Consider the following 15,403-nt stretch of genomic DNA (forward strand, 5'->3'; position numbering starts at 1 on the left):
ATAAAAAATAAACGTTATTTATTTGACACAGAGAGCACAAGCAGGGGAAGCCAGGGCAGAGGGAGAAGCAGGGAGCCGTGGAGCCGGGAGCCCAACGTGGGGCCTCCATCCCAGGACGCTGGGATCATGACCTGAGCAGAAGGCAGACGCTTAACTGACTGAGTCATCATCACCTGAGCTCTAATCTTTGTCAACAAAACCTGTTCCTTGGCCTTCTCACTGTGGAGCCGCCACTCTTCAGCTGCTTGGGCCAAAATCCTTGAAAGCCTCATCCAGGCCACCAAAGCCTTTCAAATCTACCCGCAAAATGTACCCAGAATCTACCTCTTCCCACCACTTCCACCCACTCAAGTCACTATCACCTCTTCCCTGGCCTCCCGGCTTTAGCCCTTGCCTCCTACAATCTATAGGAAACTTTCTCAAAGGATCCCTCCTCTGCTTAAACCTCTTGTACAGAGTGAAGCCCTACACAACAGCCTTACCTCCTCTTACCTTCCAGACTCCTCTCCAGCCCTTTCTCCTTTTCCTTTCCTGGGTTCCAGTCACCCTGGGGCCTCCAAGCCAGTCCACCAGTGGGTAAGGCACATTCCTGCCCTAGAGCATTTGTATTCTTTGTCTCCTCTATCTGGAATGCTCCTCTCCCAGATACACTCCTAACTGATTCCCTGTCTCTCTGTTTCAACTAAACTGTCACCTTGCCTTTGATGCCAGCCTAGAACAAAATACTTAAGAGTACAATCTGCAACCACCCTTAGCACTCCCTCATCTCCCTTACTGTCATTCCTGCTAGAATGTAAGCTGCACAAGGACAGGGTGTGTGTGTGTGTGTGTGTGTGTGTGTGTTTTGTTCACTGATGTATCCCAAGCTTCTAGAACAGTGCCTGGCACACAGTAGGTGCTCATTTGTTGAATGAATAGGAGGAGCTTTATTCTTCCATTTGTGGATAGTCTGTTCTTCTTGAAGGCTTCCTGCACTCTCCTGCCAAATCAGCACCCACTGGCAAGCAAAGACCAGAGCAAAAACATTTCCTTCCGACTACCAACTGATACTTAACATTTCTGAGGCTGCACAGCATAAGGCAGTGACAGTATAAATGGCATGAATTCAGATCGCACTTGGTCCAGACTAGTACTTCCCCTCTAAATACCCAGACAAAAACCAATGGTATTTTAGAGGAAAAAAAACAGACAACCCCCCCCACCTCTGCCCAGCAGTTTTCAGGTGAACAGAATTCCAAACCAAAAGAATACATGTACATAAAGAATTTCATTATATAACTTCAGAGAAGAAAACAAGCTTGTTCCATGTCTGTCTGAGAGAAAAGAGCTATATATTTAATACAATACTTGGCAAAAAAACTGGATCTGTCCTGCATTATATATAACTCACCCAGTGGAAATTAATTTATAAGTTATTAAAGTTTCCAAACTGTGCTTTGACGTAGTCATCATCCCATTTCATTAAAATTTTTAAATTTATGGTTAATTTCATAAATTTAAGGACAATTCTTACCCCCTCCACAAAAATAATACCAATTCAGTCATAAAATATATGGGTTAAACCAACCAAATCTCAGTTTGACTCAAGAAACTAAAAACTGATCATGAAAACAACCTCACTAGCTTTGTCCAAGAGAGAACTTGGGGGTGGGAGGAATGAGCTTTGTGTTGGAAAATCTGGCCAGGACACATGCAGAGATGATGCCAGCTGCACCCTTGATGAGCTATGGAGGCGGAAGCCAGGAAGAAGCCACAAGAAGGACCCACACGAAGGACCCAAGGAAGTGGAATGTAGAACAGTCAATGCGGCAAGATTGGGGCTAAATGGGAAAAGGCTGGCACCAGGGCTCCTCTGCCATCAATGACTGAGGCTGACTGAAGAGGCCTTCGGAAATACTGAGAGGTGCTTCAGAGAGCACCACAGGGTACTAAGGCCCTGGGCATCAAACCTCTCCCATGCCACTTAGCAGAAGTCCTACTGAGCCTCCACAGGCCTCCTCAAACACCACAGCAAACAAAAGCTTTAAATACGAAAGCAAAGGTATCACTGCTGTTAGAAAGCAAGACTGGTTACTCTTGGGGGGAGGGGGCCAGTGTGACAGAAGGGAGAGTTCTGAGAGGCTGGTAATTTTCTGGGTTTTTTTTAGCTGAGTGCTGCTTAACAGTGTGTTCACTGTGAAAAAATTCACTGAGATGGACTCAGGATTTGTGCACTTTTCTGAATGTGTATCACACTTCAATAAAAAACTTACTCCCCAAATGAAAAATAATAACCCATGGCTTTTCAGAGGCTACAGCAGGACACCCCATGATGTTAGAAATAAGGAATGTTCTTAGTGCGAAGTTTCCGTAATCCAGATCTCTTCACCACACGCAGAGGATGCTAAGAAAATTAACCAGAGAAAAAAATTAAAGCCCACAAGGTTTATTAGAGAGTCTGCTTTTACCTACGGCTAAAATCAAGAGCTGAGCAGACTTCCATTTCTGCAAATTAGCCAGCACTCACCTGTCATTCAGTGTCCCAAAACTGCCCCTTCTAGGCACATAAACATTCTTAAATGAGAGGGGGGGAAAAGTCTCTAAATTGCATATAGGATGAAATGAACTAGACAAAAAGGCAGAGCAAAAATGCATCAAATAATTTCAGTTCACTTGCTACTAATATGTCTTAATTATGAAAAATATGGTGATTTTCACATTCTCAATATAACTATATTAAATATTTAATCAAGCCAGAAAAGAGTAGTGTAGTATAATAAAAAATTTATTTGGTCTTTGTCCTAGTTCCCGGCACAAAGTTCCTAAAACCCCTAGATTATCCTGAGTTTAGGAGTCTTTTGTAACTTACAAGGAGGCCCCCTTGAGCACACTTGAGCTTATGTTAATGAGGGACTGGGACCAGTGAGCTAGGAGCCTGGATAGCCTCAGGATGGGACCAGTCACCAGAAAGACCAAATGATTAGAGAGTTGGAGCTCTCAGCCCCAGCCACCAACCTCTGGGAACGGAAAAGGGACTAGAGATGAAGCTCTACAAAAACTTTTTTAATGATGAGATTTGATGAGCTTCCGGGTTGGGGACCACATGCTGGGTCACACACTCCAGTTCCGTAGGGACCTTCCAGACCCTGCCCTCTGTATCTATCAGACTGCTCACCTGTATTCTTTATAATAAACTGGTAAACATAAGTATAAATATTTCTCTGAGCTCTGTGAGGCTCTTTAGCAAATTAATTGAACCTAAAAGAGAGGCTTGTGGGAACCTCCCATCTACAGTCAGTAGCTCAGAAGCACAGGCAACAACCTGGCCTCCTGACTGGCTTCTGAAAGGGGGGGGTGGTCGGGGGCTACACACTCTTGTGGGACTGAACCCTTAGCCAGTGGGATCTGATGCTGTCTCCAGGTACACAGTGTCAGAAATGAGTTAAACTCTAACAGCCAGCTGGTGTGCAGAAAATCTCAGAATTGCCTGACGTGTGGAAAACCCACAGATCGGGTGTCAAAAGTGAAGCTCTATAGTGGTAAAGCAGAATAGTGTTGAAAGTGAAGGAAACACACCAAGAGTATTTTTCCCTTGCAAATGGATAATTAAATATTCAAACTGCTAACACTTCTAGACCATTTTACATCAGTATTCTCAGAGTGGCCCCTTTAGGATTTTGCAGATGGTCTGATTCTTAGTTTCTTACAGTATTCATGCTTATTGTATTAAAATGTCTACACATCTGTTTTCTGGTATTAATTATTAGTTCATTAGTGTCTTTTCTTCTAAAGCATCAGCGACAAGTAGAACACGTCTTCCCACTTTCCCAGGGGTTTGTGGGCTCCCAAGCTGGGGAACCACTGAGCGCTTTAAAGACCACTGGGTCATCACAGAAATGGCTGTAATGCACTAGCTCTCTTGAAATAAGCCCATGTGACTTTCAGGATATACCTCCAAAAATCAGCACCTTCAGTGCCTCAGAGCTGACAGAAAACAAAGTTAAGTATGAAAGAGCCTCATAGTCATCTATCCTAGACCTGTCTACCAAGCTTTTCCCAGTTTCTAGCCTTTGAGACTGGCATCCTCGGGCAAGGGTCAGCCATCTTTTTCTGTAAAGGGCTGGACAGCAAATTATTTTAGGCTTTCAGGGCCATTCTCTGTTGCAACTGCATAATTGTGCTTGAAACTGGATAAGACGTAAACAAATGAGCATGGCTGTGCTCCAATAAAATTTTAATCATGGCCAGTCACATATGAATTTCATATCATTTTCACCTGCCACAAAATATTCTTCTTTGAAATTTTTCCCCAATGATTTAAAGATGTAAAAACCCTGGTTAGCTTCTCAGGCCTACAGGTTATAGTCCGCCAACTCCTGCTTTGCCTACAGTAGTTATCTGAGCTAGACTTGGTACGGTGCTTATTCTGGTTCAGCGCTTATTGGCTATGTGCCCCTGGGAGAGCTACCCTCACTAGACCTGAGCAGTGAAAACACTGTGTAAAGATTAACACAACAGGCCCATTGTCATTCCCCTCCCCTCTTTAAGCTGTTTATTTAAAGACTATATTTGGGGAAAGAAATCTGTTTCGTACATGAAATCTAACCAGGAAACATTCTTTTGACCTAACGCACAAAATGCCAGAGGGAACTCTCTGCCCTTTCCAAGTGCAGAGCAACAAAGGAAACCCAGGTGCATTTTTCCTTCTCCTTATCCATAACCCACAATGCAAACAGGACAGTTACCCAAGGAATACGAAGGGGTAACAAAGAGATGAAAAGAAATAGCAAGGACCTCTGTCTTTCCTTCAGTGTTAAAGGAATCTCTCTCAGTTCACTGAACGGGCAAATGACACCAACTATTTTCCCTGCAGAATTTCAGCACACTCAAGCAATACTTGTAAGTACTCACTGTGAAATTCTAATCTTACTATATACCCAAATATACCTCTTTCAACTACAAAGATCCTGCAATCTAAAAAATGCACTTTTAACACTGCTATATTTTCATGGATGCTGTCGGGGGGGGGTTTATATATGTCAGAGGAAATAACTAGGGCTAGTCATACCTCTTTCTTGAAAATATACAACAGTGTTATTCTTTTTACAATTATTTTTAAAAGGTTTATTGTGACAGTAAGATAAATAAAATACACACACACCAACAGATATATATACACATATTTTAAACAGAATGGGCAAACAGGAGAAGACTGGACTTCGAATCTCCTGGTTTGAATCTACCATGTTCACTTACCAGCTGAAAATGGGTCGATTTACCCCTGGGATAAAATCCCAATCTCTCAATTTCCTCATCTATAAAAAGGAAATGATAATCCCTACCTACTTCAAGGGGTTGATGATACACAGAAAGGATTTTATAAACTCTACTGATTTATATCATTGTAAAACATTCTTTTAGCTTGTATTCCAAAGTTGCCAATTTGGCAACATTTTGTCATTTAATTATAAACATCTCTGCTTCAAAAATCTTCTAGGAAATATTTGATACCAAATTATAACTTATTTAAGCACAACTTCATATCATTCAGTAAGAACTTCTGGAAGACAGTACAATTTTTAAATGTCTATTACCCATCATCAAATCTGGTTTTTATTAGAAATCCAAATTTCCACAGCAAAGGTATGATTCAAAAGAAATTTAGCACTGAATTTTGAGTAGAAATCTTGCCCCCAAACCTTATTAATTGGACTTGATAGGATTAAAAGACAAGAAAAGTGCTCAATATTCAACCCCAAAGATTAAAAAGTAAAGCCTCGCTTGAGGTATCAAAAGCTTACGACTGATTCTGCTTTCCTCTCTTCTTCTGAAAATGTAAACTACGGTTAGATAACTGTATCACTCCACTTTTTGCTGTATCTGTCAGCTGTCATTTATAACAACAACCAAAGAGAAAATTACATCTTAACAGACACTATTGTTTCAGCAGCCTTTAGGAAAAGGAGGAAAAGGAGCGAGAAAAAAAAAATCTGTTGTGGATAATTCTTTCTAGTCCTGTGAGACTAAGTAAGAGAGTTGGATGTAATCATTATTCAGAAGGTAGAATTCTGGAGAAAACAAAGAACTAAAGTATCCTAGACAGAAGAGAAATTAAAGACCTGGGTGATTCAGTACTAGTGCTGGCCGGCGTGACTCAGTGTTTGCAGTTAAGGAAGGCAAAATATCAGCTTTCCGGATACATAAAATGCCTCTTATATTTCATCTCCAATGAGCAGAGGTGCAACCTGGCATTATAGAGAAACATGAAGTATCCACATAGGGAACTTTCTGATAAACTCTCAGCTGTCCAGTGGGCTGTCCAATCCAATAGCAGAGAAGAAGCTGGGCCTAGAATGGAAGAACTGTGTGCTGCAGCCTGGCTTTGCTCCACACCAGCCTCTGACCCTGGGGCTTAGCCCTTCCCGGGCCCTTTCCCCTTTCTGGATTCCAGTTCCATCACCACTGAGATGAGGGGGTTGGCTCGGGTAACTTCTTTTTATTTTTTTTAAGATTTTATTTATTTATTTGACAGAGATCACAAGTAGGCAGAGAGGCAGGGAGAGAGAGAGAGGAAGAAGCAGGCTCCCCGCTGAGCAGAGAGCCCAATGCGGGGCTCGATCCGAGGACCCTGGGATCATGACCTGAGCCAAAGGCAGAGGCTTTAACCCACTGAGCCACCGAGGCGCCCCAGCTCGGGTAACTTCTAAGACCTGCTCCTCATGAACAATCTACAAATGCAGAATATTTTAAGTTCAGTCTTTAAATTCACTTCATGTGTCCTTGGAAGGAGCAGCCTCATTTTAGTGGTGATGGAAACTGTCTGTGTATAGAACCTTATGAACGAAACCAGCCTCATCTTACAACTGGCATAAGCAGGAGAAGATCACCCAGTGAGCCTCTAACTCTAACCTCTTTGGCTCTGGCTCTTCTCTCTAAACCAATATTTCTCAACTGGGGGCAATTTTGCCTCCCCAGAGGTCACCAGCAAAATCTAGAGCATTTTTGGTTGTCACAATTCAGGGTGACAGGCCATAGGCTACTGATATCTAGAAGATAGAGGCCAAGGGTCTGCCAAACATTCCAAAATGCACAGCATGGTCTCTACAACAAAGGATTATCTAGCCCCAAATAACAGTGCTGAGGCTGAGAGCCCTGCTGTAAACCGAAGAAGGCTTCTTGTCCTGAGGGTATGACACCACATAAAAGGTACCAGGAACACCTGGAAATACATGCATACTGTTTTTCTTAATATAAGGAAAGCACTATAGCGTTTATCAGATTCTAGTAAGTCTGAGTCCTCCACCACCACGAAATAATCTTAAAACCACCATATTATACAATATTCTCTCATTTGGGATTTTTATGGTGGTAAATTCACATCCTGGTATATCACACAGCAACAGAAAAGACTGAACTACAGCTACATGGAATATGGATAAATTTTGCAGACACAGTGGTTAACTAACTCAAGCAGCCAAACTTATTTAAAAAAACAAACATACAGCATGATTCCATTTATAGGGATTTTAAGAACAGAAAAACTAAATCTATGTGCTAGAAATCAGAGCACTAGTTATTACAGTGTGGGAGTGACCAAATGGAAAGGAACACAAGAGAACTTTCTGGGTGCTATGAACCATAATGGGTCCCTCCAAAATTCCTATATCGAAACCCTAAGACCCAATTATGATAGTATCTGGAGAAGGGGCCTTTGGAGGGTAATTAGGTTTAGATGAATTCATGAAGATGGGGGCCTTTTGAAGGGATCAGTGTCCCACTAGAGATACCAGAGGCCTTGCTTCCCACCCAGGCCCCTACACTGCATTCACCAGGAAAGAACATGTGAGCACATAGTACAGAGCAGCCTTCTAAAAACCAGGAAGCAGGGGGCACCTGGGTGGCTCAGTGGGTTAAGCCTCTGCCTTCAGCTCAGGTCACAATCTCAGGGTCCTGGGATTGAGCCCCTCATCGGGCTCTTTGCTCAGCAAGGAGCCTGCTTCCCCCTCTCTCTCTGCCTGCCTCTCTGCCTACTTGTGATCTCTCTCTGTAAAATAAATAAATAAAATCTTAAAAAAAAAAAAAACCAAAAAACCAGGAAGCAGGTCCTCACCAGGACCCAACCACCGTGGGACTCTGATCTCAAGCCTTCCAGCATCCAGAACTATGGCAAAATAAACTTTGGCTACTGAAGCCACCCAGACCATGGTATTTTGTTCTGGCGGCTTACCCTAAGTGCTGGGGTACTGGAAATGTTCCATATCTCAGTATAACTGGTGGTCACGTGAGTGAATACGTAAAATTTCACGGAGCTATACACTTAAGGTCTGTTCACAGATAATTCACAAAAAAGCAAGAAACATAAGCACAGCAAGAAACTTAACTTAGCATCACCTCCAGAAAGCAAAGGGAAGAGTTGGGACTTCTCATTTTATACCCCTCTGTCAGTCTGAATTCTTTTCCATAGCTAGATGTGACCCTGTCTAATTTTAAATAACTTGTTAATTTCTAAATTGCTCTAAACCCTTGGTTTCAGTGTGTTTGTCTGACCACTGGCCCCAAATCTTCAATGGCAATGACTACCAAATCCACAATCCAACCCAGAGCTCCCAGACACGTCTATGCGTTTCCACTCCAGCACATAATTGTCACACCTGGAACATCTCAAAATGATGCAGTCATCCACCATCACCACCGCCCCCACTGCCTTCCTCATCTCCTCCTCTCTGTCCCCTGGCTTCTTTCTCTCTCTCTCTGTCACTCGGATTCTTACTCACCCTTCTCCTTTACATCCGCACATGCCCTCAGAATGTTTATTTACAGGTTTTCTCCACTCCCCAGGCTCAAAAACCAACAAGATGCAGATACATTTTTTGAGAGAAAGGATAGGTATTCCTCATTACCCAAACGCAGGAAACCAAATACTTTATATTCAGCTGATGGGACATCAGTCACTCTCCAAACTTGCTATCCAAACTCTCATTACCTAACAGATTTAAATAGCAAGAGATAGTTGCATTTTTGCAGCATCTTCTAACTATTGCTTTCTTCCCCCAGCTTTATTCAGATATAATTGATACATAACATGGTGTCCGTTTAAGATATACACCGTAACATATATATTTCTGCATGTACTGGGAAATGATTACCATAATAAAGTTAGTTTAACCTTGATTCCATCTTCCTTGCCATCAAAGGAGGCCCGACTTCCACCCTTTTAACCCAAGTTCTTGAGACAGTAGGACAGGTCTTCAAGCTCCTCCCGCTCCACATCACTCTGCTTGCTGTGGCCGCCTCAATCTTTCCAGCACTTTTCCTACGTTGCTTCTGCTCAAAAACCGTCCAAGCCTTCCACTCATAGGGATCCAGATGAGGCAATGCTTTTGATGACACCCTATATAACAGTTACCCAATCTGCTCTGCCCCTAACCCTCTTTATGTATGCCATGCTGTATGCCCTTGCGCATGGCATTTTTTCCAACTAGGGAAAATGTACCCCTGAGCTCCAGCCAGCTCCTCCACTCTCTAGTGGGGTGACTGTGGACAAGTTAATTACTCTTGCTGGGCCCATGTGTGAAATGGAAAAAGAGCTACATCTCCACATAGCAACCACTCAGCAGACCTTGGCTATTATTATTATTATTTTTTTTTTTTTACCACTAGTTCAACTACTGCCTACCAGATGATTTTTTCCTCAACACCCACCCCACAAAAGCTCCCCTCACCGAAACTCTTTTCTACTCCATTCATTTATCTGTGTTACAGTTTTCCATGTGGCCAAGCTTCAGTTTTGGTGCTCCCCGGGGTTTCTGCAACCTCCTTATTTCACTTTATAGTTTTGGTTTTTTTCTGGGGGAGGGGCTTTTTTTAGTCAATATGTAGTTGTCTGCTGGTTATTCTGCTATTTTTATGTGGGGACAAGGATCAGGACCTCTTAGCTTACCATTTTGCTGATATCTCTCTTTTTTATTTGTTTTACATTACTATCTGTTAATATCTAGACCCCCAAACAGCCTGAAGCTTAAAGCATTCTGCAGCTTTTTTTTTTTTCAACTCTAGCGGTGTTCTCAAACGGTAGCTAGATCCCCACAGTCACTGATTGACAGAATAAACTTCTGCAAATTTTGCCAATAATGGCTAATTGAGATAGGGAAACCGAAGGGACCCTATGAAAGACTGTTCTGCTGCCTTTACTCTTGCTAGGACCTGTACTTCAACCTTACACATGCCTTATAATAAAGATAATGTATGTCCCCCCTGTACAGATCAAGGAGTTAGTGATTTCTCTGGAGTCTTCCAGCACAGCAGATAACATCTAAAGAGTGACCAGATAGGGGTGTCAAGTATGTTTTCCAGACCACTGGACCACCAAGACCCCTGGCTCCAGGGCACAAGTGACTTATGAAGACACCTAAACACTCGTTCATTTTAACCAGTTCCCAGATGCCTAAAAAGACACAACAGATCTCAATCTTTAATAAAAACCCCAGCCCCCAAACAAAGACGAGACTCACTCTTCTTCCCTCTGAGTCTCTTAGACAGTCTGTACCTACACTCTCTCTGTCTTCAATAAACCCTACTCTTACGTCCTCTCGACTCACATTTGATTTCTATCCCACGCAAAGGTCCCTGCAGGACCTCCTCTGGGTCCTTGGACCCAGCCCTCCTGCACCATAATGACTCCTTATTTTTCAAATTCCTATGCTGACATTGTAACAGCCACCAAAGTTAGAATCCCTTCTTCCTAACTTCCTGTCAAAAATATTTATTAAGCCTCTCCCATGTACTGTTCAAGGCACTGGGGATGGAACTGTGGAAAAAACAGGTAAGACTCCCAGACTCAAAGAACTTTTATGTCAGGAGAGGAACAACAACAACAACAAAAAAAAAAAACAAAAAAAAACCAACAACAAAAAAATAGACACACAGGGGCGCCTGGGTGGCTCAGTGGGTTAAAGCCTCTGCCTTCGGCTCAGGTCATGATCTCAGGGTCCTGGGATCGAGCCCCGCATCGGGCTCTCTGCTCCGCAGGCAGCCTGCTTCCTCCCCTCTCTCTCTGCCTGCCTCTCTGCCTACTTGTGATCTTTGTCTGTCAAATAAATAAATATTATCTTTAAAAATAAATAAATAATAAAAAATAAAATTTTTTAAAAATCCTCAACCCCACATGGTCCTCTAGCTCCCACTCTCTTTATAAAGAGACAGCCATCCTTTGTCATGCCTCATCCATTCATCACCCACTACAACCTAATTTCTGCTCCCCCCACCCCCGACTTCCTGAATTCCTCTGCAGCCACCAATGACCTAACTGCTAAGTCCAATGAACTTTCAACCCTTCCTCTCTCACAGCCTCTAAGACCCTGACCATTCCTTTCTTCCTGAAACACTTCTCCTCTGACCTGAAGACACAGCCTTTTCCTGGTTCTCCTCCTGCTTTTCCAGCTCTTCCCTCCTCTCAAGCCTCCTCTGCTGTGGCTTCTACATCTACCCGTCCCTTAAATGCCAAGCTTCTATCCTTGGACCTCCTCTTCTCACACTGCATATTTCTTTGGATAAAATCCACCATTGGCCATGGCTTCAACTAGAACCACTACCAGTGGTTATTAATCCTTCGGGTGGCCATCGACTCTGCGATGCAGAGTTCTAATGTTCTTGTACACATGTGCACACAAAAGGACCACACACACATTCTTAAAGATACACTGTCAGGAGGCTCATAGGACCCCCTCCCCAGAAAGGCCAACCGAACACCTCTGAGGACTATCCAGGCCCAGATGAGAATGCTGATTTATCAAAACTAAAGTATGGTAGAAGCTATTCTATGTCTGGCCAGCTCTCTCACTTGAGCTGGTATCTCCAATTGTCCCCCTGACAACTGTGCCTGGGATGACCCACCGGCTCCTCAAACTACACATGTCCCAAACCCAACTAATCACTTTTCTCTCTTCTTGGCCACCCATACCACCACATCCTCCTCCTGGGTTTCTAGTCTCCCAGTAAAACTACTGGCATCCAGCAAGCCAGCCAGAGACTACCTAGGAGTCACTTCAGGGTCCCCTTCCTCCACTCCTGAACATCCAGCCAATCTCCATATCTACATCTCAAACCTTTTGCAAAAGGGAATCCTCATCTCTTTGGCCCCTGCTCTGACCCTCACGCTTTTCTCCTAACTACCTCAATAGTCTAAGCCTTCCAGGTTCCTCTAACTCACCCTCCCCTTGGCAAGAATTCTTCCTGAAATTCTCCCCTGCCTTAATCCCACCAGGGACACCTTCTGTCCCCTCCAGAAGTGCTTGTGATCTGACACTGTCATCCTTACCATCCACATCTCTATCCTCCCCCAAAGAGACCCTAGTAAGTCTCTGCTCCTGGGGGCGCCTCACGCTGTCTCCTCTCTTCATACTCCTGTATATGTAGCTGCACACTCTGCTATCACACTCCAAATCTATACTGGCACATGGGGAATGCCCATATATCCTGCAAAGTCAGCTAGGGCAGTCCTCCCCACTCCAAGCCCCTCCCATACTATTCTGAACCTTCTATTACTGTTCTTCTCTGGTGGAATAGTTGTAATTATTTCTTCCCATGTCTGTTTACTTCTCTACATGGCAAAATCCTGTAGGGCAGACTGCTCAGCTCTGAAGCCTTAGCAGCCATATTTGGCATTAAATAGTTACCAAATAAATGTCTGATTAGTTAAAGTGGCTTGGTCCCTGAATACACCTTGGGCTCTCACCTCTGGGTCTTTGCTGACCTCTCTCTCTCCTTGGAATATCTGTATTTCCCTCTATCTTATTTTCTACTTCAGTCCATCAAGAAGCAGATTCAGACACTCAAGCTTACCACTTCTCCAACTGTTCCCACCTTAGGGTCTTTGCACTTGCTCTTCCTGTTCCAGGAATGCTCTCCCACCAGACATTCCCATAACCTGCTCTCTCATTTCAATCAGGTCTCTGTTCAGCTATCCTTGTTCTCTTTAAAAAACAGCCCTGACGCCTGGGTGGCTCAGTGGGTTAAGCTGCTGCCTTCGGCTCAGGTCATGATCTCAGGGTTCTGGGATCGAGTCCCGCATCGGGCTCTCTGCTCAGCAGGGAGCCTGCTTCCTCCTCTCTCTCTGCCTGCCTCTCTGTCTACTTGTGATCTCTCTCTGTCAAATAAATAAATAAAATCTTTAAAAAAAATAAAAAATAAAAAACAGCCCTGACTCTACACTCTGTATCTGTGCCTTTATTGTCGAGGGAATTCTCCATAGGAATATCACTTCAATGAGGGCAGGCCTGTTTCATTCACCACTGTATTCCCAAGCCTATAACAGTGCCGGAGCATTCCTTTATTTCACATTTACTGAGCACTTACTATGTGCCAGATCTAGGTGCTGAACGTCTATCAAGGAACAAAATAAGAGAAAAATCCTCCCCCCTTCACATTCTGGAAGGGAACGATAAACAATATACAAGGTAAATAAAATTGCTAAGAAGAACAACTAAAGCAGTAAAGGAAAATAGGAACTGGGGAAAGTCTCACTAGGTGACCCCTGAGTAAAAACCTGAAAAAAAGTGAGGAAGCAAACCACATTATTGAACTGCAAGCACAAAAGCCCTGAGGCCAAGCATGTCTGACCCGTGGAAGGGGAGGGTAGAAGAAAATAAGAGTGGGAAAATAACAGTGGGTCAGATTATGTGAAGTCTTGTGGATGGCTCACTATAAGGCATTTATCTTTAAATGAGATGGAAACCCACTGTGGGGCTTTTACGTAAAGGAGTGATATGATCTGACCTGTGTTTCAAAAGAACCCTTCTAGTTGACGCGCCGAAAACAGGGCATTACTGCAAAGGCAGAATTAGGGAGACCAGATGAGAGACTATTTCAATAATCGAGGTGAGAGGTGGTGGTGACCTGGCCCAGGGTGGCAAGCACTGGATGTGGAGTGAGAATGAAAGACAGCAGTCAAAGGTGACTCAAAGGTTATTAGTTAGAGCCTTTTACGTTTCTCAGAAAAAACAGCAAGAGCAGTTTGGGAGGGGAGATGATGGGAGATTTACTAGGCCTATCCTGACATGTTCAATCTGAGTCCCCTATCAACCATCTCAGCTGAGAAGGAAAAGAGGCAGCTGGGCATTGGTCGAGGGAGAGGCCCCTGGATGGAGATACAAATACAGGATCTGTTGGCCTAATATATACGTATTTAAAACTATGAGCTTTGAATAACAATTCACCATGAATGAAAAATCAAAATTTCCCAAAGAGAAATGCACAAAGAAGAGATGAAAGAAAAGCTACGATGTCCAAGGACATGCTCTCACGTTCCGCAGACAGAATACAAAGGTGACCCTTGCTCATAGTGAAAGGCATTTCAGCCAAAACAAAAAACCAAGTGACAGGGGCAAACCGGTACCAGCGGCTCTGTGAATGGGTAAGCCAAACTTTGACCGAAAATCCCTGGGGTCCGCCCCGTGACTCTTTTAGAGAAACCCAGTAAACTCGGGTATTGTCCTTGCAGAGGATGAGATGTTATGAGACCCAAGAAAGTGCAGTCTACCACCAGGTTCTCATCTCTAGCATGTCCCTAGATAGGGAGAAGCATTCCCCTGATGCAGGTACAGGAGACAGGCCAAAGGCTGGGAGACGCAAAGAGGGTGCTCACCCTCGCCCGGAAGACCCCGGCCCTCGGAGGGCAGGGTTCTACCGCAGGAGACGAGTGAGCAGGCGGAGGGCTATGGCGGGGAGGGGCAGGCTGGGCTCACAGAGCACCGGGGGGGCGGGGGGGATGGGGGCGTGGCGCGCCGCGGCAGAGCGCCGTAGTGGGGGGAAGTGGGGAATCAAGGGGCCAAACCTCCATGCTCAGAAAGAGGGCAGACAGAAGGTACTCCCAGTGCGCTGCCCGACGCTATAATGGGGGACAGTTCGACAAGGCGCTGAGTCGCCGGCGTCAGGCGTGCTCGGCTGCCATGAGGCGAACGGGAAGTGAGAGCAGCGTGACTCCGAGCGTGGGGACCGGGCTCCGCCCAGCCTCGGAACCCCGAGTTCAAGGACAAGCCCCCAAGTGGCAAGGACATGGACAGAGGACACCCTTACCTGACACTGCAACCTTCCCAGCCCCTCCGTCCCGGCTGGAGAACGCGGCCGCCGCTTCTCGCGCCGCTCGCCCGCGCTTCCCGATTGGCCGAGGCCGGCCCTCCCAGAAGCCCCCGCGCGGCGCTCAGACAAATAAACTTTATGGAGACCCGCGGAGGAGAACAAGGACAGGGGCGGGGTTAGGGGCGGGCCCTCCGCTTGAGCTGCCACGCCCCCACGCCCGGGGCCACGCCTTCACCCTTCCTTAGTGGTTAGAGTAGGCTCAGCAGGGAGAAAGCGAGTGCACAATTCCTTGGGTGGATTTCTTACCCTTTATTGATCGCCATCATAGTGACAGGTACTCTTCAAGGCG

The 15,403-nt window shown here is 44.7% G+C and overlaps 1 protein-coding gene across 2 annotated transcripts in view; it reads right to left on the reverse strand.

Annotated features, from left to right (window-relative positions):
* Positions 1 to 15,151, reverse strand: part of NUP93 (nucleoporin 93) — a 108,364-nt gene extending 93,213 nt beyond the window's left edge. Inside the window, exon 1 of one of the 2 annotated variants that reach the window (XM_032854427.1) lies at positions 15,052 to 15,151. The gene's annotated coding sequence lies outside the window, so the exon portion shown is untranslated. Of the gene's footprint in view, positions 1 to 13,332; positions 13,352 to 15,051 lie in introns of those variants that run through there. The other variant, XM_032854428.1, reaches the window with a different exon arrangement.
* Positions 15,152 to 15,403: the final 252 nt, after the last annotated feature.

Source organism: Lontra canadensis, unplaced genomic scaffold (assembly GCF_010015895.1).
Source record: "Lontra canadensis isolate GAN:19392208 unplaced genomic scaffold, GSC_riverotter_1.0 scaffold8, whole genome shotgun sequence".
In the NCBI taxonomy this organism is placed as follows: domain Eukaryota; kingdom Metazoa; phylum Chordata; class Mammalia; order Carnivora; family Mustelidae; genus Lontra; species Lontra canadensis.